Here is a 23,404-nt window from a genome sequence, read left to right on the forward strand (position 1 = left end):
TATTGTCACAATATAGTTGAATTGGCTGCCTAGGCAAACAACCCCAATCTCTCAAGAGAAGTCTTAGCCACAATGCTTCACATACTCCAAGTGCCATACCTTTAAATTCTGCCTCTGCACTTGATCATGCAACAAATTCTATTTTTTGCTTCTCCATGTAACAAGATTACCTCCTACAAAGGTGAAATAACCTGAAGTAGAACACCTATCATCTACTACTGTAGCCCAGTCAGCATTAGTATATGCATCCACACTTTGATAATCCTCATTTTTAGTGAATAAAATTCCTTTTTCAGGAGCAGACTTCAGATACCTCAAAATACACATAACTGCATTCATATGTTGCTCTCAAGGATTATGCGTAAATTGGCTAACAATACTTAATGCATAGGCAAGGTTTGGCCTTGTGTGTGCTAAGTACATCAATCTTCCTATGAGTCTTTGGTATCTTCCTTTATCAACTGGTACCTGATTAGACTCAATACATAACTTTAATCCTTCTTCCACGGGTGTATCAATGAGTTGACATGTTGGCATACCGGTTTCCTATAACAAGTCCAAGGCATACTTTATTTTCAAGACAAAAAAAATCCCTTTATCAGATCGAGACACTTCGATCCCAAGGAAATATTTCAAGGGACCGAGGTCTTTCATTTCGAATTCTCTGAACAAGTAATCCTTGAGAGCCCTCCTTTCTTCAGGATCATTTCTTGTAACTATCATGTCATCCACATACACAATGAGTGTAGTGATCTTACCCCGTTGATTCTTTATGAATAAAGTATGGTCTGAATTGCTCTGATGGTAACCAAAGGCTTTCATTGACTTTGTGAATCCTCCAAACCATGCCCTTGGAGATTGTTTCAACCCATATAGCGACTTCTTTAATCTACACATCTTCAGACTATGTATTTCTAGTATCATGCAGCCAGGTGGGAGTTCCATGTAGACTTCTTTGGACAACTCTCCATGTAGAAAGGAATTCTTCACATCACACTGTTGTAATGGCCAACCCAAGTTCGCAACTAGAGACAACAAGACTCATACTGTATTAATTTTAGCTACAGGTGCAAATGTCTTTGTATAATCGATCCCATAGGTTTGGGTGTACCCTTTTGCCACTAGTCTCGCCTTAAAGCATTCAATTGTACTATCTGCTTTGTACTTAACAGTATAAGCCCACCGACATCCAACTAGTTTCTTTCCTGGTGGATGGTCAACAAGTTCCCAGGTATTATTTTGCTGTAATGATTTCATCTCATCATTCATAGCAGTTTTCCACCTTGGATCAGCTAAGGCTTCCTACACATTGTTAGCAATAGATACAGTAGATAATTGATTTACAAATGACTGATTTGATTCTGACAAATAATGGTTAGACACATAATGACTCATAGGATATTTAACTTTACTAGAAAGTTTGGGTTCATATGTGGATTTAGGGATACCTCTGGTGAGACATTGAGGTAGCTATTTTCTAGATGGTTCAGGAACATCCTTGGTAAGCGATTGGTGTGGTGTGAGGGACTCAGATGGAGGTGGACCCACAACTTCACTTTCTAGGTGTTCATCACTGCTTTGATCTAAAGTTTCACCTACTTCTTGATTAACAATTTTAGAGAGTTCCCCTTCTTTAGAGATGTACAAGCTACCCACATCTTCAGGAATGTGAACATCCACATCTTTAGAGGTGTTATCCACATCTTCAAAGATGTCCAAGCTACCTACATCTTCAGAGATGTGAGCATCCATATCTTTAGAGATGTGATCATCATTGTCTAGAGTTTGAATTTCCTTCTGGTACTCCCCATGAAGTTCAGGCTCAAGGAAAAATATATTGAGTCTTCATGAAAAACTACATCCAATGTAATAAACATTCGTTGAGTTGGAGGATGATAGCATCAGTACCCCTTTTGATAAGTAGCATATCCTAGGAAGACACATTGCATCGCTCAAGGAGATAACTTGTTGCGCTGATGCTTATAGAGGTGTAAGAAAGCTACACAACCAAAGATACGAGGAGGTAAATTTGGGATAGCAAGAGCAACAACTGCCTCAACAAGAGCCTGGGATGGTATCTAGAAATCAATAGCATTGGAGGGTACCCAGTTGATCAAATATGCTGCAGAGGTAAGTGCTTCACCCCAATAGGATAATGGCATATGGGTTTCTATTAGAGAAGCATAGACAACCTCCAACAAGTGACGATGTTTTCTCTTGGCTACCCCATTCTGCTGAGGTGTATTGGAACAAGTAGTTTGATGAATAGTCCTATGTTCTTCTAGATACTACTAGAGTTTAGAACTCAAATATTCACCTCCATTGTCACTATGAAGAACTTGAACTTGTGCATTGTACTGAGTACAAATCATGTTATAAATTTTTTGAATATACAAGTTCACATCACTTTTAGACTTCATTACATATACCCAAGTCATCCGAGTACAATCATCAATAAAAGTAACAAACCAACGTGATCCACCCAAGGTGGTGACTTTGGATAGACCCCAAACATCAGAATGTATGATCATAAATGGAACTGGACTTTTATTCAAAGTTAATGGAAAAGAAGCATGATGGCTTTTTGCAAGTTCACAAATTTCACACCGAAAGTTAGAAACATCAAATTTTGCAAATAAACAAGGAAATAATTTCTTTAGATAACCAAAGGAAGCATGTCCCAGATGTCAATGCCATAACCAAATTTTAGATTTTTGCTTGTCCCCCTCAGAGCCATCCATCACTAGAGCTTGACGCAGCTTCTCCGAACTCTTTGACACCAAGTCCAAGTAATATAGCTTCCCTTGCCTAACATCACAACCAATCATTTGCCTCATTTGGATGTCCTTAAACACATCAAAATTAGGCCAAAAAATTACAACACAAAGTAAAGTAGTAGTGATTTGGGAAACTGACAACAAATTGTAATCCAAAGATAGAACCACTAAAACATAATCTAGATTCAAAGTATCAGTGAGAGGTAAGAATCCTTCTCCAATAACTAGGGCCGAAGAGCCATTGGTAGTGGAATTTTTCTTTTGTGAGGATGGTTTAAGGGATGAGACCTGTCTAGAATCAAATGTCATATGATCCATAGCACTAGAATCAATTATCCATGCACTATTAGAAACAAGTGTAGACATATTTAAAGACTTACCATCATTACCTGCCACTGTTGTTAATGTCAAGATCTGTCCAACAACATTATCCTCTATCTTTGTTTCAACAAATGTTGCACTGGAGGTCTTCTTGGAATTCTTCTTCCATGAATTGTGGCTACGATCCCACCATTCTAGATACCTAATAAGTTCAAAGCGGTGAATTTTGGTATGACCAGTTTGATTACAATGTGTGCATTTGTAGGTGGATTTATCAGTACCATTAGTGATCTTAGGTAGGTTTTGAGGAGGCCCATTCTAATTAGATTGGTTTCGAGTCACCATGGCTGAGGCTTCTGTCTTTTCTAGTTCTCCAATCATTGTTGTGTGTCAAAAAGATTCACAACGAACTAATGCATAACATGCTTCTAATTCGAGAATAGGATCCTTTCTCAAAATTTCACCACGAACTTGTTCGAAGTCACCATCTAATCCAGCAAGAAAAATATGCACCCTTTTTCACTGAACTGATTTTTAGTAAGATTCAACATCGTTCTCACTTTTCATGATCACTTTATCATGATGATCCAAATCACCAAAACTCTTGATTAATTCTCCATAATACACAAAGAGTGTTTTGCCATTTTGTTTGGCAGAGAAAGCCCTCTGATTCAAGACAAACACTTGCAATTCATCCGCTCCATCATAAAAAGCCTTAGAAAGAGCTTTCCAAATATCTCGAGCAATTGGTAAGCGAATGTATCACTTTATAATTTCTAGGGACATAGATATCAATAGCTATCTTTTGACCTTATGATTGTCTGCATACCACTTCTCATATCCATCATCCTTCTTGGTAGGTGGCTATGAGTTACCATGAATGAAAGAGAGTTTCTCCTTCTCAGCAATATGCATCTCCATGATTTGAGACCACAAATCATAGTTTGCTTCATCGAGTGTAATCCCTACCTTGAATGATGAACCTTTGGATTGAATAATAATGGGAGTAGATTTGCTTTCAAATGATTTGTTTTCAAATACTTCCAAATCTAAATCAGCCATAGTTCAATAAAGGGATACAAATAATTCAAGCTTCAAATCTTTGATACCAACTTGAAAATTAGAAATATAGAATAATATTTTTTGTTCATTATATTCACATACAATTGTACAGGTACATATATGGCTGTGTGCCAAAAAATATAAAGCTATAGGAAAGGAAATAGCTACAGGAAAGCTACAAGAAAGGAAATAATTATTTCAATAAATTAGAAACAATCTAATATTGCAACAAAAATAATATGAAAAACAACAACATCTCTAACAAACATTCTATCGACTAAATAAATTATAAAAACTAAAAAAACAATATTTAAAGGAAAAACTAAACTAATATAAATATAATAATTTAAAGTAATTTAAAAACTAAAACCTAAATCAATTTAAAAAATCAAAAGTTTAATAAATAGAGATCACAACATAATCTAATATGAAGATCAATAAGTAATTATTTTTTAAATAAATAAGAAAAGAAAAACAATAGTTAAAAGTGGAGATAACAAATAATAAATATCAAAACAAGAGTTAAAAGTGGAGGGAGATTAAAAATTGACCGATAAATTATTAATGGGAAGGATTTTTAAATTTTTGGCCAAATTGACAACTTTAGGTCAAAAATTTAATTTCTAGGAACAAAGTTTTCATAAATAGCCTATTGGCTAAATTATTAAAAAAAAATGGCAAAAGTTTTTACATTTTAAAATTCATTAGAATCAAAATTAATTAAATATATAGGTAAAATGATTAATTTTTTGAAAATAACTCTTAATCTCATTCACAATAGTAGACAAAAAAAAAAATGTTACTTATTCCAATTTGTATACAACAAATATAAGTCATTGTAAAAAGCATAATCTAAGTTTGTTTTTCTTAAGCAATAGGGACTCTAGCTCTACAAAAACTCTTATTTAAATTAGTTTAATTTACTTCTTGTAATTTAACTTAATGATTTGTATTAATGGTCCTCCATGATATAGGTAATTTCATTCCATATTTTGTTCCATTCTACTCTTGACATGTTTACTATTATGTTTCTATTTATAATCATCATTAAGATGAAAGATATTAATTTTTTTTTAAAAAATGTTTGCAATCATAAATTGATAGAAATATGATAATAAAATTATTTTTTAAAATATAATTTTAAGTGAATAAATTAAATTATAAATAATTTTCAATTTAACTAAAATGATATTAATTTTTAAATTATTATTTATTTATGTCTAATTATCATATATGAATAACTACCAATTTTTTTAAATAAAAATTAATAGGAGAAATAAAAAGATAGGAATTCCTACATATATCTCATAAGCAATATTATTTATTTTTTAATTAATTTATCATATATGAATAAAATAATTATATAAAAAAAGAATATTATTTATTTATATTCAATTTATCATATATGAATTAAAATAATCATTTAAAAAAACTCCACCAAACAATCTAATATAAAAAAATTAATAGAAATACAAAAATTAATATTAAAATAGTAACTCCTCTCACAAATACTAATTTTTTTTTATAAAAACTAAAAATCAATATTTAAAGGAAAAAAATTCATAAATTAAATATAATCTTATATGAAAAACAACTAATAAGTAATTTTCTTTTTTCAATTTATTTTTTAATCGGTAAACGACCTTAGTCTTGATTTTTTATATAGTGATAATTGTTCACAAATCTTGTGTCTTATGAGCAAGAACATGGAACTTACAAACTTATTAAAGATCCTTATGAGCAATCACACTAGAAACAACATTTGGAAGACCAAGATTCACAACTTAGAATTCCACAAAGACGTCCCACTTGGGTTTTGAACCAAAGTCTTCACAATGAGAGCTCATTTCTTCAACCAAACTAAACCCCTTGGACCTTAGCTTTGATTTTTATTTATTTGTTTTTAATGTTTTTTTACATTTACCTCCATTTAGTGCAAGCATTGGAAGGAAATAATGAAGGGAGGAAAAACCTTCAGTATCACTCATGATTGAAGTCGTGTTACTAATACAAAGATCACTAGGAGCATACCCCTTGTTAGAATGATAGAGAATAGAAAAGATGAAGCTTGCAAAATCAGAATTTATTATAAGGATATCAAGGGCTTACCTTCGTTTTGTGTTTTAAGTTACAATGTGTACATATTATCAACATATTGAGATTACATTTAACTTAGTTTAGAGCAAAACATAACTTTCCCTTTCTCAAACTTGGATTCCTCTGAGCAACAAACAAAGCCTACTAGAGTTGTGTTCTTTTCATAGGTTCTAATGACAATCCTACATTGTGTTTAAAATAATTCTCACCTAAAACAATAATTAGGTAAGTTAACAGTATGGGCATAAGTACCTATAGACTGATCATCAATGATTCTTACCTCAAGATCTATCAACAATTAATGAAGGACCTCAAATTAAGCAAAAGGTCCAATAATGCCTTTATTGATTTTACTTGAGGCCATTAAGAGAAAAATTAAGATAAAATTCATGCAAGAATCAAATGAATGACTTTCACTTCATTGAACTCCTTATATAGAACTAGGGTATTCAACGACAAGTTGTTTGAATGTAAATGTAAAAACAATGTAGATCTAAAAGGAACACCTTTATTGTGTCTTCCTTACTGCAAAAAATCAGTTTCGAGCTTGGGCTTCATAATCTTATTATTGTTAAAAGCTATAAGAATTGACCAAACTAAAGGGGGAATAATAGATTGAAGAGAAAAAATAAATGTAATTCATGCCTAGTAGCTAACTTGATTATATGGTGGGGGACTAATGATTGTCTAGACTCATATCTACTTATTGAGAAAATCTAAAAAATGAACTATGATGAATCATGCTTGCAAGTTATCAACGAATAAAAAAATAAGTAGAAAATTGCTTGTAATGTCACTAGGATGACTTGTCAAACCATAAAAAGTGTTAAAACATAATTGAAATAATAATGTTTAACTTTTAGAGGTCTTAATTACCTTAGAGGGATCCTACAAAACTAATTTCTATTTACTGAAGGACATAGCATAAATGTACTAATTTCGAGCTGGGAGATAAAATACTTGTGGTTCTCTGGAAACTTGCAAATATGTAAGATTAAACAAAATATACGATACTTTAATATATTAATTTCTACAAAGATTGAGGATCTATAGAAATTATCTAATTATATGATAAAACAAAGTCCACCTATCTACCGATTAAAAAGTAGACTTACTTACAATATATGTGTTAGTTCAAGTTTGAATTTAAGTAGGCCTAACTATGGGCTAGGGATAAATGAAAAAACAACTATTTTAACCAAAATGGATAAATATATAAATAATTTCCAATTTATATAAGATTATATATATATATATATATATATAAGACTAAGAAATATTACTTATTTATATTCAATTAGTTTTCTTAGCAACAATCGAATACTTTTTTTCAGTTGAACACCAGTCCAAGAACTTTTTGATTTTTTTGATTTCTCTAATGCCAAGAAATCTTGTTATCAAACTTTGTACCCTTTTACAATGCAATTTCTGCAAGGATTGGGTGCGGCTATCCAAGTTTTCTTTCTATCATTTTCATCTCAAGAAGATTTATTTATGTGTCCTTCCTAGGACAACTTTGAATCCAAGGCTCAATGGAAATGTAGATTACATGAAAAAACATGGAGGTGACTGAGTTAACAAATTTGGAGATTTCATGCTAATGGCAATGCACAATGTTGGCTCGGAAGATCCTTCATTTCAAACTTCTAGTAGGGGATAGGTTGAAATGTTTGATTATTCAACATAACACTTTTCCATTTTGCTGCAATATTGAGAACTTAAAGCATATTTTTTGGGAGTGTTCATTTGCCAAATAAAATGGAAGTCTATCCTCATTCACTTCCCTATGATTTTTTAGCATGGTTTGGGCTGAAAATATACTATTCTAGGGCTTGACCTTCATGATAATGTGGTTTCTAATACTCTAAGACATTCTATTTTACTCAATATTTGGAAATGTGGGTGTATGACTAGGATATCTTGTTTCAAGTTGTCTCGCTCTATTTTTCAGTGAAGGGGGTCTCCAAACAACTCAGGATTAGACATTTGTTGGACACAATCAAACTTCAAATTCTCAGACTTTATAGGAAAGACTTCTTTTGTTTTGTCTGACTACAATATTATTTCAACTTTAATTTGTAAGCAACTATTATTTCATGTACTATAGTACTTTATGTTGGTTAGTAGGTTTCTCTATTTTTATGGCCTATGCTACCCTACTCAACTAATATTCTTTTATATTCTAAACTATTTCAATAAAAAAAATTCATTTTAAAAATAATCTACTTATGAAAAATTAATAAGAGAAATATAAAAATATAATATTAAAAAAATAGCTACTCCTACAAATATACTATTACTTAAATAAAATATAAAAGGTAAAAGTTAATATTTAAATTTAAAAACTAAACCAATTTTAAAAATAATTTAAAAAATTAAACTTAAACAATATTAAAAAAAATCGATTTAAATAAGCCAAAAAAGCAAAGAGATTAATATGTTATTCAAATTTCAAAAATAATTTGTTAATTTTTAAAAAAAAATAGAAAAACTCAAGGTTGTAAAAAAATTATTGACAATTTTCTATGATTTTTTTAATTTCGACATGTAAAACCTATCGATTTGATTAGGAGAAAACCATTTATGACATGATTTTGAATTTAATATTACATAATTAAAATATATTTTATAGACATTATTATTATTATTATTATATATACACAACATTTAAAAGTAATTATAACAATTCATGTGTGTGTGTGTGTGTGTGTGTGTGTGTGGGTAAAAGCACAAACCTATGTCACCCTTTTGTAAAGGAAAATGCTAACAAAAGTACAACTATTCATCTTCAATGACATAAAACTAGTATTATTATTTAGAATTTAAAAATAAAGTAAACTAATGATATGTGTAGAAATGGTTGAAGTTTAAGATTATAATTTTAAATAATTCTTTGGAATAAGAAATGATATATTTTCCTATTTTTTTATAAAAAATAATTTAGTTGCTGAAAAATACTGAAAGTTAGGGGTTTAGTTCCCACCACAAAACTATATGGAAATAAACTTATTTCCATTTGAACTTGGACTATGTCATAAATAACACATATAGGTAGAACAATCAAACATAAAAATTGACTTTAGACCTATATTTCCTCTTTTATAATGATTCAAATTTCAACTCACCTAAAATTGATAGTTTTCATCTCTCACTACATTTTTAAAAACATATCTATTCTAACCAAAAAAAAATTATACATTTTGAAAGAGGACTCTCTTTTCTAGAACGTCATATAATTAAATTTTTTTTTTTGATATGATTTAATATTATTTTCTTTCTCAAAATTGACATCTTTTCGAGTGTTAAAATACATGCTTGTAGATTTTTTTAATTATAATATACTATATCTAATTAAAATACTATAAAATCTATATAAGAATATTTTTGACTTTGACCTCTATAAAATGGTGTTTATATTATACTAAAAAATATTTTAAAAAAATAGTAAGAATTATTGAAACATCAATTTTCTGAAATAATTCTATTTCTTTAGTAATTGGATACAAACTAGAATAAAACATACATTTAATAGACATTTTCGATTAGAAAAGTGTGAGACCATATATAACATAGCTAGAATGAATTTATCTAGATCATATGTTCGAGCAAAATTGATTTTTGGATAGAAATACTTTAATTCAGTTGTGCTGATATGTTAGCCTAAAAAGTGACACAACTTTGTACTTTTACCCATATATATAATAATAATAATAATAATAAAAAGAAAAAAAAAAGCTGGTTCAATGGCTCATGAAAGGAAGAACTCAGCAAGAAACCCTTCAGTCGTTACCAAATACAAAAAATATTGTAATATAATTCTTTACAATGATACATCTCCTGAAATTATCAAGCAAAGACAAATTGCAATGTTAAACAAATGAAATTGCCATCTCATAAAAAAGAAAAAAAAGAAAAAGCATAAGGCAACCACCTCAAAAATCCATACTATAAATTTGTACAATGAACCACAAGTATATATCAAGAGATGGAACTAATGACACATATATACCCTTGTCCTTAATCATCCACACATATGGCCATTACATACTAACCCATATTTTACAATAGCTGATAAAATAAGTATTGTTTAAACTTTTTAAACAACACTTTTGCAAATCGAGCATGAACCAGTCAGTATGAAGGTCGGGCACGAACCAATTGTTATGAAGATCAAAACTAAATACAACGAAACTTAGAAGATCAAAATGATTCCCATTCCATCTTAGCTAGTTCATTCCCTGCAAATAGCTTCAATCTCCTCATTGGATTATCAATTTGCATAATACCAATATTCTAGCTACTAGAGACCCCCAACGACACAAGTGTTGGAGCTACCACATAGTTACTAGTAACATCCTCATGATCATGAAAAAGTATTTCATCAATTTCCCTGGCTTTGGACTTTAATGCATCAATGACCTAGGGCATTAAACATTTTTGGTATCTCCAAATATAATGATCCACTTGGCCTGAACTCCCACCTCTCAGAGCATTGGAAAATGATGCCAAAAAAGAATTAAAATCTACTTTCCCTTTATCTTGAAGAAAACTATTAACTCCTATATAAGGTGTCTTTCCCCCTATGAAATCATACTAACGCAAAGCACCCCTAATAACTTTCATCCCAAACAAATGACCTAACCTAAGCTTGTTTGTGATACATTCCACACTGCCCATGTCTTGAAGAAGGTTTGAAGTGTAGGTGAAGAAAAATGAAAGTAACTAAGATGATAGGATGACATTTGGGCTAGAAGAATATAGCACATCAGTGCCCAAGATTTCCATGAAGCACCACAGACATATATCACATCTTAATTTTAGTGCTTCCTTTAATTCCCTTTCTGGAATATGCCCATTTCATGGCTGTTCACATCATTGTCCTACAATAAAGACTTTGAGAAAGCTTTTCCCATACTTTGAATTTCCCATTGCTCATAAAAAAAAAACCAACAAAAAATTCAAAACAAAGGTACAATTTTAAAGCTTGCATCACCCCAGTGACTATTAATTACAACTCCTTAAACTTGCCACCTCTGCTTACCAAATTCTAGGACCAATGCAATAAAAAATATTTCATCTTCCGTGAGAAAATCACATGGAAGTAAATGTTACCATGTAATGTACTTCCAATGTCAATTTGTAGTCATGAAGAGATCCATACCATATGGAAATCTACTTTGTACTTGCCCTAAATTGTAAAATCCTCTACAAAACAAGTTGCTAGTAGTAAACCCACCAATGCTTGTACCTGATAAATCTGCTTACCTCCATAAGTTTCATAAATTTTGAATCGTGAAAAATAAAATCACATGCTTTACAAGTGATCATCTATCATTGCATACTAATCAGTAAATATATTATTAATTATGAAAAGTTTTTTTCTTGTTCAATTAAACTGAATAGAGTGGGGAAGTTTTCAAAGGAAAAGTTCATAATCCTCATCTCAACATCCTATAAGTCACAACCTAGATTAGAAAAACAATCTGCAACTCGATTTCCCTCTCTGAGGGTGTGAAAAATGGAAAGCATTTTAAATTTTTCAATAATTGACCAAGCTTTCTCTAATATATATCCAAACTTCCAATTCTCTGTTTTTCTCTTTAGGCATGAGCTAATGACTAGTGTTGAATCTCCCTCAATATGAATATTATCCATTCTTAGATTAAGTGCCGACTCTAATCCTATTAAGAGTACCATGGCTTCTGCTTTATTGTTTGTACCTACCAGTAATTTATGAGCCAGCATACCCACCACTTGCCCATTATGGTTTCTAATACATACTTTGACCCTCGATTCCCCTAGATTACCCCTAGAACAACCATCACAATTCATTTTATAAACACCTGCTCTAGGAGGAATCCATTTCACGCCTTGCCTATTCACTTTAACACTAGGTCCCATAGTATTAATGAACTTATAGCATGGAAAGGATAGATATGTCCATCTATTTGCCAATGCAATATCCCATCCAGTAACAATAAGATGCTCAAAAGTTCTACTAACATAAGCTACCACTACTTCCCTCACTACAGATTCTAATGTTGTTAACACACCTTCTATAGTTGAAGATTGATTCCTTAAAATTATTTTATTCCTCTCCCACCAAATAGCCCAAATAACAAGTGCTAGAATTCACTTCCAAATACACAAATAATAGGAATGATTTTCTAAACATGGCCAATCTTGGAACATATCCCATATTGTATTTGGAAGAGGCATCATAAGATTTAGTTTTTGTAAAATGAAGACCCAACATTGATATGCCACTTTACACTGAATGAAAAGATGATCAACATTCTCCTATTGCTCCATACATAAAAAACATTTCATATTGTGTACTATATTCAATTCTGACAACTTTTCCCCTAATAAGATTCTCTTCTTCAGGGATAACCAAGCAAAATAGCCCACCTTTGGTAATACAACCACATTCCAACAAAAATTAAATGCCCAGAATGACTTGCTGCCTAATTCTAGGCTTTTAATAGCTAGATATCCCAACTTAACTGAATATCTTCCCCTTGATGTAGTGCCCTAAACAACACATCTGGTTGGTTTGACACTAAGACAATTCTAGCATTGCATAGACTTACAAATTCTTTTTTAATCTGGTCTAGAATTGGTAACCTCTCTAGATTTTTCCAAATGACTCCACCTGAAAGTGGATCAATAAAATGAAAGTAGTCTACCATATGTGAACTCCATTCATCACAAAATATATGCCTCCAATCTTCAAAGATTTGAGATTTACATAGTGGTGAAAGGCCATTCCATGAATCTAGCCAAAAAAGTGCCTTGACCCCATTATTAATTTTCCAAGACAAATATTTGGTGGCTAAGTCATGGGACTTCACCATAAAATTCCAAACTGCTAACCCTTAAGGAAGCTACTCCAAAGTGAAAATTCTAGTAGGATCAAAAGAATCTAAGTATTTCCTTTGCATTATCCTGCACCATTTTTTTTAGCTTTCTCATACATAAACCAGACCAAATTTCCACCAAAAGATAGATTGCTTAAAGTTAGTTTGGGAAAATTAATCCCTTCATCAAATTTCTCAAAAGATATTTCCTTTAATGAAATTAACACAATCTTTCTAGTTCTTGACATATTATTTGTCCATAAGAAGTCTCGAATAATACCTTCAATCTGCTTAGTGATAAATCTAGGTGCTAATAAAATAGAGAAATAATAATTTGGGATAGCTACTATAACCGACTTAATCAAAAGAATTCTACCCGAGAATGATAACCATCTCACTTTCCAAGACATTGTTCTAGCTATGATTTTGCCTACAATATTTTTCTAGTAAGAAGTTTTGTTACTACCCATAAAAAATGGGACACCCAAATATGTAGAGGCAAATTTATCCTCCTCAAAATCTAGAATCTTTCTAATATTTTTTGCAATATTGGAACTGGTATAAAATAAAAAGATTTTTTATTTTTCCACACTAATCTTCGAACTTGAGAGTGTCAAGTACTAATACAAGATATATTTTATATGCTTGGCTTCCTTTACATTTGCTGATCCAAACAACAAAGTGTCATCTGCAAATAATGAGTGAGTAACTACTAAATCCTTACTTCCAAATTGAATGCTTTTCCACAACTCTAGTTGCTAAGATTGAATAATAGCCCTGCTAAACACTTATGCCATAAAAATGAATAGGGATGGTGATAATGGATCACCTTGTTTGATGCCTTGAGAAGAATGAAAGTAGCCCTTCGGAGAACCATTAATAAGTACTGAGAATTTAGCCCCCAAAACACAAGCTTTAATTCATTTACACCAAGCTTTGCTAAAACCAAATTTCTCTAGAACTTTCATAAAAAAGGACCAATTAACCCTATCATAAGCCTTCATAATATCAAGTTTAATCACAAAAGAAGGATTTTGGTTTTCTTTAACATGGTGTAGAGTTTCACGAGCCACGATAACTCCTTTTGACATTTCTTTACTAGGCACAAAACACCCTATTCTGAAGAGATGATAGTAGGCAAGATAGCTTGAAGTCTAGAATATATGACCTTAGTGAAAATTTTGTAAATAGTATTACACAAGGAAATTGGTCTAAAATCAACAAAAGTATGAGGACCCCCAGATTTAGGAATGCCAACAATATTTGTAGAATTAAAATTTTTGAGCATGATACCCTTCCATCTGGAATATTCTAAGGCCAGAAGCAATCTCAACCTAGAACATCCTAGCATTTCTGAATGAAAAGAGCAGTGAATCCATCTAGACTCGGGGCTTTGTCTGGTGGGAAGGAATGGACAACTTTCCAAATTTCCTCCATAGAGAAGGGTTTCATAAGTTTAGCATTATCTTGATCCGTTATGATACTGGGATCCGCCTCTAAGAAAGAGCTAATTTGTTGTTCATTAGCATCCATATGACTTGATGGATCAAGGAGCTCTTTAAAGAATCTAACTCCTTCCACTTTGATGCTTTCTTCATCTAATAAAAGTTTACCTATAGGTTGTTATGTAATTGAAAAAAATGGATTTACTTGCCTTCCTTTGACTTGCTACTGCATGGAAGAATTTTGTATTACGATCTCCATCACTAAGCCAAAGCTCCCTTGATTTCTGCCTCCAATATTCTTCCTCTCTATTACAAAGCTCCACCCATTATGACTATTTTTCTTTTTGTTGAGAAAATGAATTTGGGTTTAAACCAAAATTGATGATTTCCTCATTGATTTCTTATAGTTCCTTCTACACTTCAATCTTCTCCTTGAATATGTTTTTGAAGACTTGTTTATTCAAAATTTTAATTTTGTCTTTAAGAAATTGAAGTTTCTTGTAAAAACAAAATATACTATTACCTTTTCCTTCGGAGCATTGACCCACCATTGTTGAATTAAAGGCAAGAAATGAGGATGTCTAAGCCACATTCTTTCAAATTTGAATGAAGATTTCTAATTGGAAGATGTCTAAACCACATTATGTTCTAAAGTTAAAGCTGTTGGAAAGTGATTAGAGCTCGAAAAAGATAAAATTTCTGCCAAAAATTGAATGGAGGATAATTTCCATGCTTGAGCTAATATGAATTTGTCAAGTTTTTCAGAAATTTGCAAGAAGCCATTTCTTCTATTATGCTGAGTGAAACAACCATTGGACATTCCAACCTCGAATAATTCATTAATAGTAATAAAATTATCAAATTCTTCCTTAATTTTTATGGATGGAAAGATACCTCCTATTTCTCCTTCTTGTTCCTTATTGCATTACAATAATACAATTTTGTTCTGATAAAGATCTAATCTCATTTGAAATCAAGTTCCACAATTTTAGCTTATTTGAAGCACTAGATGGGCCATAAATATTGAAGATTACCATTGAAAATTCAAAATATTGAAATTGAAAACATTGTCAACCCAAACCTTGATCTATCAATCTACTAGAAACTGACCTCAGATTCCACAAAGTAGTTAAACCTCCCGAGGTCCCCACACTAGGAAAATGAGTAGAATTCCAATGCTTCCATTTAATAATTGATTCCTAATATTTTTCATCTAATAATTTTGTCTCTTGAAGTAATATAATATCACCTTTCAAATCATCAAGAAGTTTTTTAATCCTACTTCTTTTGTCAGGAGTGTTGATACCCCTGACATTCCATGTAATAATCTTCATCCTACTGCTAGAGGAAACTTGGTCCTTTTGGTTGTTCTTTTAACTACTTGAAATTTTTCTTCCAAGGTAGACTGGATGCCTACTACAATTTCTTCCTTTTCTTTCATACTTTTTCTCTTTCTACCATGAGTCTGTGGTGTAAAAGACACCAGAATCTGATCTCCTAGTGTTTGCATAATTGATAGGGTTTGTGAGAAATCAAATTTAGGATCACATCCAACTTTCCTAAATTGACCTTCATTAACCACCTAATTTGATTTGTAGAATCGATCTCTCAAAATCTCCATTTTTCATGTGATCTCCATCAAAAAGATGTGATGGTGTTTGGAGCATGTCTTCTTGCAAAACTTCATTTGCAATTGACTAAAATTGTTTAGAGACTACAAATTTAGATATTTCTTGAGTCAATTGTTGGATTTGATCACTCTCCACATTTCTTCCCAACCTGACTGCTTTCATAGTCTTCTAACATGTTGGAATAAAAAAATCCAATGAAGATTTATTGAACATAACTTCATGTGTGACTATATCTTCTATGGACCATCTCTTCTTATTCCAATAGGTCGAGAAACATTCCTTATCAATCATTTTTTTACAAATTATTACTCTAATGAAATGTTATGAACTTTATGAGAATGAGCCATAAAAGCAATTTGATCTTTAAAACTAACTTCTAAGAGATATAATGAGAATTACATGGCAAAATGACATTTTTCCAAGCCCCTCATAAGCATTAAATTTTGGCTGTTCTTTGCACCTTTTGTAGATTTTTGTTGCAAGGGATGTAGATGATTAAACTACATATTTGTCTTACTATGGAAGTTATTATAGCCCCCCACAATAGAGCAGATCAATGGTTGATTTGAATAAAAATCATCCTAATTCTGGGTACCGCTAGTCTCATCCTTGCCACTAGCACCCTCTTCCAAGTCACTTACATAATCTAGGTTTGGAAGAAAATTCTATAGCCTAGGATTTTTGTGAACCTTATTAAGTGGAGAAAAAATTACCTCGCTTACTGACCCTAAATCTAACCCATAAATAGCCACATTTCCTTATTATTAACTACTATTGTGGTTGCTAAGACATTTTGTGCAACATCCTTCCTGAATTTACAATTTTCAGCCTTAGTAGAGTGATCTTCACATACCATAATCCAATCTTTAACAACACCTTGAAAGTCCAAATTGAAATGTCCTAAGGATGATGCATATTGCTCAATTACCTCTGGCCCCTGAATTTGCATTTTTTGGCTCCAATCTCCCCATTTCAAATGAAAAATAATACATTCTAGAATTGGCTTTTGATTGCTCAGAAGAATACATACCCTAATTGGGCGATAAACATGTTCAAATGGGATCAGATCATGTTTGATGAAGGTACCCACCTTGTTTGCTATCAATTTAACAATCTCTATATCTCTATATTCTAGGAGCAACTTTGGTAATTCTATCCAATGAGGAAAAATATTAACATCACCCATCTTTTGAAAAAAGTTTGGGGAGAATGGACAAGTCGAGATACCATATCCCTTACAGAACCAACCTTTGAATTCATGTACCCAATCCCTATGCTCAACTGAACTAAAAAGGACTATAAAATAATTTAAAACTTGGTCATGAAATAAAACCTCTTTTGTACCTGGCCAATTGATACTAATCCATACTTGGATTTCATTTCTTCGCAATTTGTTGTCTTGAATCTACACCCTCAGTGCTCTACTTCTTAAAAACTCCACATGCAGAGACAACAATCTTTTTGGGATAGTGATTTCAATGATGCTTTGACATGCAAGCACATTATCCCCCTTCTTTATAATACCCAACTATTTTCTTCTCCAAATCTGCTTTGATTTTGTAGTACTCTCTATGCCCTTGCTTTTCCCTTGCTTTGGATTGAAGGTAGCTCTATTTGATTCCCCAAAAATCCTTTGATTTTTACTGCCCTATAGAGAAGACTCACCCTCCTCCAAAGAACTATTAAACTTATGATTTGCAATCGTACCTCCCAATACCCTCTTATCTAGATTTGAAACAATCTATTCCCCAAATTTATGGCTTTCTCTCCCTACACCCCTTGATCTAGAGCTGACTCCACTTTCAGTCCATTAAAGGATGTATCTCTTTCACAAATATCGAATGACACCTATTGTTTGGGTTTTCCATGGTGTTTAACCTGAAACCTGGGGTCAACGAAGAAGGGTTTGGCTAGCTACACAATCACTTTTATGAAGAAAATTTCTTCCCAAGACTTATCTCATCCTCCTCCAAGATACTGAATGCAATCAAGTTTTCTAGAACCCTTACTGCATTGCAACTTCTCTGAAAATCTTGTTGTCTGTAGTTTCTTGTCCTCTCCTTGCGTCTAGTTCTCCATCATTTCCCTACCATGCATTTACTTGGCCATCATTTTATGATCTTTTTAGTGTTAATTAATGATTATACAAATAATTTTTTTAAATTTTAAAATTTGGTATTTTATTATAAACTTCTTGTTTTCTAAAGTTTAGATGCAATAATTTAAACTTTTTAATTTGTATAAATTAATGGTTAAACTAGATTAGGTCTTCTTTATTTTTGCCACATTTTTATATAAAAATAATTATTTTATTTTTTGAAACTACTTTTCTAATTTGCTTATATATTTTTAGTATTTTTTTAACCTTATATATATATATATATAAGCTATAAGTAGTGATGTAATTATTGTCATTAATGGCAACACATGATGTGCATGTTGTAGAAAGCCTCAAAAATAAAAATACTTAGCTTTTTGGTACTTAGAAAATTATCAAGTATGAAACTGGTTTACAACAATGTATCGTTTTGATGTATAACTTGTTTATACAATGTTGTTCTTGAGAGAGAAGATATATGGAAATAATATAAATGTTGATGATGATGTGTATAACCTCAGACATCAGTACGAGTAGTATGAAAGAAAGATATTTAAGATGTATAGAAGATCAGAATAAAAGGTAAAGAGATTATTTTGTTTACAAAATAATTATTTGACCAATCAAGGCCGACATCCTAGATGTTTATTCTAGGTTGGAAAAGTATACTATGGTCCTAGCTAAGCCAACAAAAATTTGTGTAAAGGCATGGTATTTATGCAAAGACATCTTGCGAGATTATTGTGAAGTGATTTTGGAAGTGTAATGTGAAGTTTTGCATCATATGCAAAAGAAAATTTTGATAACCTAATTTTGTGATTTGAGATCAAGATGAGGTCAGAGATTAGCTAAAAGAAGGTACAACATTGATACTTATGTATTCAAGGAACTTTAATTACTTTTTTGGGCAATGAGCTCTTCTTGTAATTGAAAGTGCATGTTTGGGCAGTGACCTCTTCTTGCACTCATTGTACCACAACTCCTAACAGGGTTGAAATCTCCTAATAGGGACTCATATGTACTAAATGAGTTTATAGACTCCTAATAGGTTCCATCCTCTAACAAGAAAAATTTATATTAGTACATCATCTAGTGGGTATCATCCCCACTAGGGTTTTCCCTTGGCCAGGGTTTCCCTAGTTAACAAAATATTGTGTTATGAGTTCTATCTATGCATGGTTACTTTTACTATGCAACATTACTTGTTTACTTTCTTATGCATGGTTCAAAGTAATAAATAATATCCAGTTGGCAACAAAAGTTTGTAGAATATTGATTCACCCCCCATCTCAGTAGTCCTTATTTCTGACAATTGGTATTAGAGCACAATTACTTAGAAGAGGGTTAACAACTTGAGTAAGATCCCTATGGATATGGAACAATTGACGAAGACCCTTGAAGAGACACTTGAAAAAATTGATCTCCTTATTGAAGAAAGAGATAAGCTGAAAGATAGATATGAAGACTCCAAAGTATACTATTGAATCTGAAAGTAGTGAAGATAAATATTCAAAATTGAAGACAAACTACAAGATCTTGAATCATGAATTGAAGTTTACCAATCTAAATTTGAGTTTGAAGAATGATCCTAGAAAATTTGAATCTGATTTGAAGACTAAAAAATTCAGATCTTAGATTGAATCTAGCAAAGAGGACATCTGAATTTGAAACATTAAAAGAAAATCATGAAGAACTTCAGAAGTACAACACTATTGTGAAAGGTGAACTAACTCTGTGCAAGCTACAAATTCAAAAGCTTTATTCTAGTAGAGAAAAGCTTGATGAATAAATGTTAATACAAAGACCTTCCTATGATAAGACTGGTCTTGGTTACCTATTTAACACGATTGCAAATAAACCTAAAAGTGGTCCAGATCTAAAAGAAAAAGAAAAATTTGATGATACGATTGAATCTAGTCAATCTTCTAATAAATCCAAAAAAGTTGGACAAGAGAAGTAAACTATGAAATTGGATGAACCTAAGCAAGTGGAATCTTCTAAGGAAACTAGGTATGAATTTAGAGGTAAGTGTTTTTCATGTAATGAAATAGGTCATATGAAAAGATATTGTACAAAAAAGTCATTTAATCATGTTACAAATTTTTATTGCCATAATTGTCATGGCATGGGTCATAAACCAATTAATTGTAAGAAACCTAAATATGATAATGATAAAAGAAATAGCAGAATGTTTAGAAATACTAACCCTGCAGATAAAGAAGATCTAATGAGAGGACATCAAGAGAAAGAAGACCTTTTGATAAATGAAAACAAATCATGTGTTATAAGTGTAATTACTTTAGACACACAACCCAAAATTTTCAAGCACATATTGATCAATAGAATCATAGAAGCAAACCCCGATTTGTCAATTATGCAACAACTTTAGACATACAACAAAATACTGTAGAATGGATAGAAGCAACAATGGAAGAAAATTTAGAAATGAAAAGAAGGAATCATGAAAGAAACTTCAGGAATAGAATAAACAATGGAAGAAACTTTAGAAATGACAGAAGGAATCATGAATGCAACTTTGGAACTAATGAAGATCGAACAAATGTAGTTAGTGAATTTCGAGAAGCACTTGATGAGGTATTTGTAAAAGGATTAAATATTTCTAAGGAAAAGTTAGATGATGCAGAGATAGGAAGATTGAAGTTATGAATTGAGTTTGATTCAACCAAGTTGAATTAAGCTTGTTGACAACACTAGAATTTGAAACTTCATTTAGAAATCAAGCTGTGAGTAGCGAGGTTGAGAGAAGATGTATATAGAAGAGTTGACATTGTAGCTAAACTCACTTGTGATTTTGAGCTTATCGAAATAAGTTACGAAGGAAATAAGAGTTATTGTTATAGTAGAGAAAGTTTATGCTATGATAGAAGATGAAATCTATGTTTTCACAATAAATTTCATGGAGTGAAGTTTTGTGGAGCATTTTCATGATGAAAGGAAGCTATGATTAAACTTAGACAACATCTTAAGATCATACAGATGATCTTGAGTAGATATTTGATTTCAAAGAGAAATAAACAAGTTTTTTGATTTGGCAAAGTATGCAATTAATACAAGTTCTAGCTAAATAAATGGAGTACGAACTTGATTATTTCCACATTGTGATTATCTCAAAATCTTTGAGCACTCAAAAGTGATTTGACAAGGCTATTTCAAGGAAAACCCTACTTCAAAAAAAGGTATTTTATCATTTTCATTCATAAATTCTTCAATAAATCTCTATTTGGTGAAATTATGGATATGTTAGTAATTCAGAATGTTGAGAATGTTGAAAGACCCAAATTGAAGGTTGTTGCTATGAAACCCTTAGAAGAAAACCCTAATTCAACTTTACCTACTACTCTGAACAACGTAGTATATTTGGAAGATGTAGGAAATTATTTCTCTAGTAAATTTGAAATTATTGGAGGAGAATTCATGAACAAAGATATGGAATTTTTTTTTTCAATCATGATATGATTGTAAAGTTAAAATATAAGCATCTGAAGGATTTAGACTTAATCAGATATTACTTTTACCATGAGGTTGATACCAAAGAATGGACTCAAATTATATTAAGCAGAATTCATAATGGAAAGATTTGGATGGGAGAAGATGTAGTTGACATCTCTGCTGACCTTATTCATGAGGATACTTGTCTCAGCAAACAAGGTAGTGTAACCATTGGTGAGAAATTAGTTAAGAAGAAGGTGGAACTTAACACTAAGGTAGTTTATAATGGTAAGGCAATGGTGATCAACACCATCAGACAACATGATGTGAGATTCTTGAGCATAATAATTGCATATTCTATTTGTGCAAGTTCTAAGAGTGATGATTTGTCAATAGGATTTATCTATGTAGCTTATAAGATTTTCATTGAGAAGGAGCAAGTAAATTTAAGTGAGATTCTGAGAGTACAACTGCTTGAGAATTTGGAGAAGATTAAGATAACTAAGAATGGTGTATTCAGATTTTAGTCTCTGATTAATCATATTTTCTTTCATGTACTTAAGAGATTTCCATTTTTATTAGTTACAAAGATTATAAGCAGTGAAAGATGCACTATGGATAAGATAACAGATGTATGTAGAAGGCATCCTACAGAGGAAATCTTGGATAGTGGTAATTTAATCATGAGGACATTTTAGAATGAGATGAAATAGAGATTCAAAATTGAAACAACTTGTTGATAGATTTAAGAATGATATATGTTTTATGATGGATATAGACCTAACTTATATTAAAGTAGTCAAACCTCGAAAAACATTTCTTAATTCATAGTCCACCTCACAATAGGTGTGTGATAATCATGCCCAAAGCCTTACTTACGAATAGTTTATTCAATCTAATGATGATTTCTCCCACCATGAGGTGCATTTAGTTTGTCAACCTAGGGATGTATACTTGAAATGGTTGGCACAGTATGTGCACTAGGTTCCTTGAAGATTCATTGTGCTTATGCTATAGGAAAGTAAAATGCATATAAAGAACCCACAGTAGTGCTGCAGGAAAGTAACACACTTAAATCTTTACTGAAATGAATGCTAGAAATGTAGCTCTATGCTAACCTATATTTCAACCTAGACCATCCACTATAACTACTCTTGTAGATGCTACAGGAATATTTACAAAGTACGATGTTGTAGGAAGAAACTGTAACTTCTATCTAAAATACTGGAAATGGTGAAAGTAAATCTACACTACTTTAATCTAATCCACCTCCTAAGTGGGCCTCCTTGGTTGGCTTATGCTAATATACTAACATAGAATGTAAACCAATAATTACTTCATTATATTTCAAAAACTCCTTACATAAGAACAATATATAAAACTGCAAATAACTCGCTACAAGAGACAACAATGTTTTTCCATAAAAATTTTTCAACCAACTTAAACTATTTATCTAATACCTATAAAGAGAGGATCAAAACTTATTCTAAAATAGAAAAGAAAACAATCTGACTGAAGATCTATGAGAGAGGAAGAGGGAAATATAACAACCCACAGAATAAGCAATAAAGTTTGGGCAACCAATTCAACACAATAGTAAATGTAGAGGGAATATAGCAACACTTCAAACCCTGCATTCTTGGAATAATGGCTTCTCCTTTGT

At 31.6% G+C, this 23,404-nt stretch overlaps 1 pseudogene; it reads left to right on the forward strand.

The window, feature by feature from the left end:
• Nucleotides 1-23,404, forward strand: part of LOC149575854 (autophagy-related protein 18b pseudogene) — a 91,724-nt pseudogene that overhangs the window by 1,183 nt on the left and 67,137 nt on the right.

Source organism: Cupressus sempervirens, chromosome 1, assembly GCF_028749045.1.
Source record: "Cupressus sempervirens isolate cs-2001-9-10 chromosome 1, ASM2874904v1, whole genome shotgun sequence".
NCBI classification, from domain to species: domain Eukaryota; kingdom Viridiplantae; phylum Streptophyta; class Pinopsida; order Cupressales; family Cupressaceae; genus Cupressus; species Cupressus sempervirens.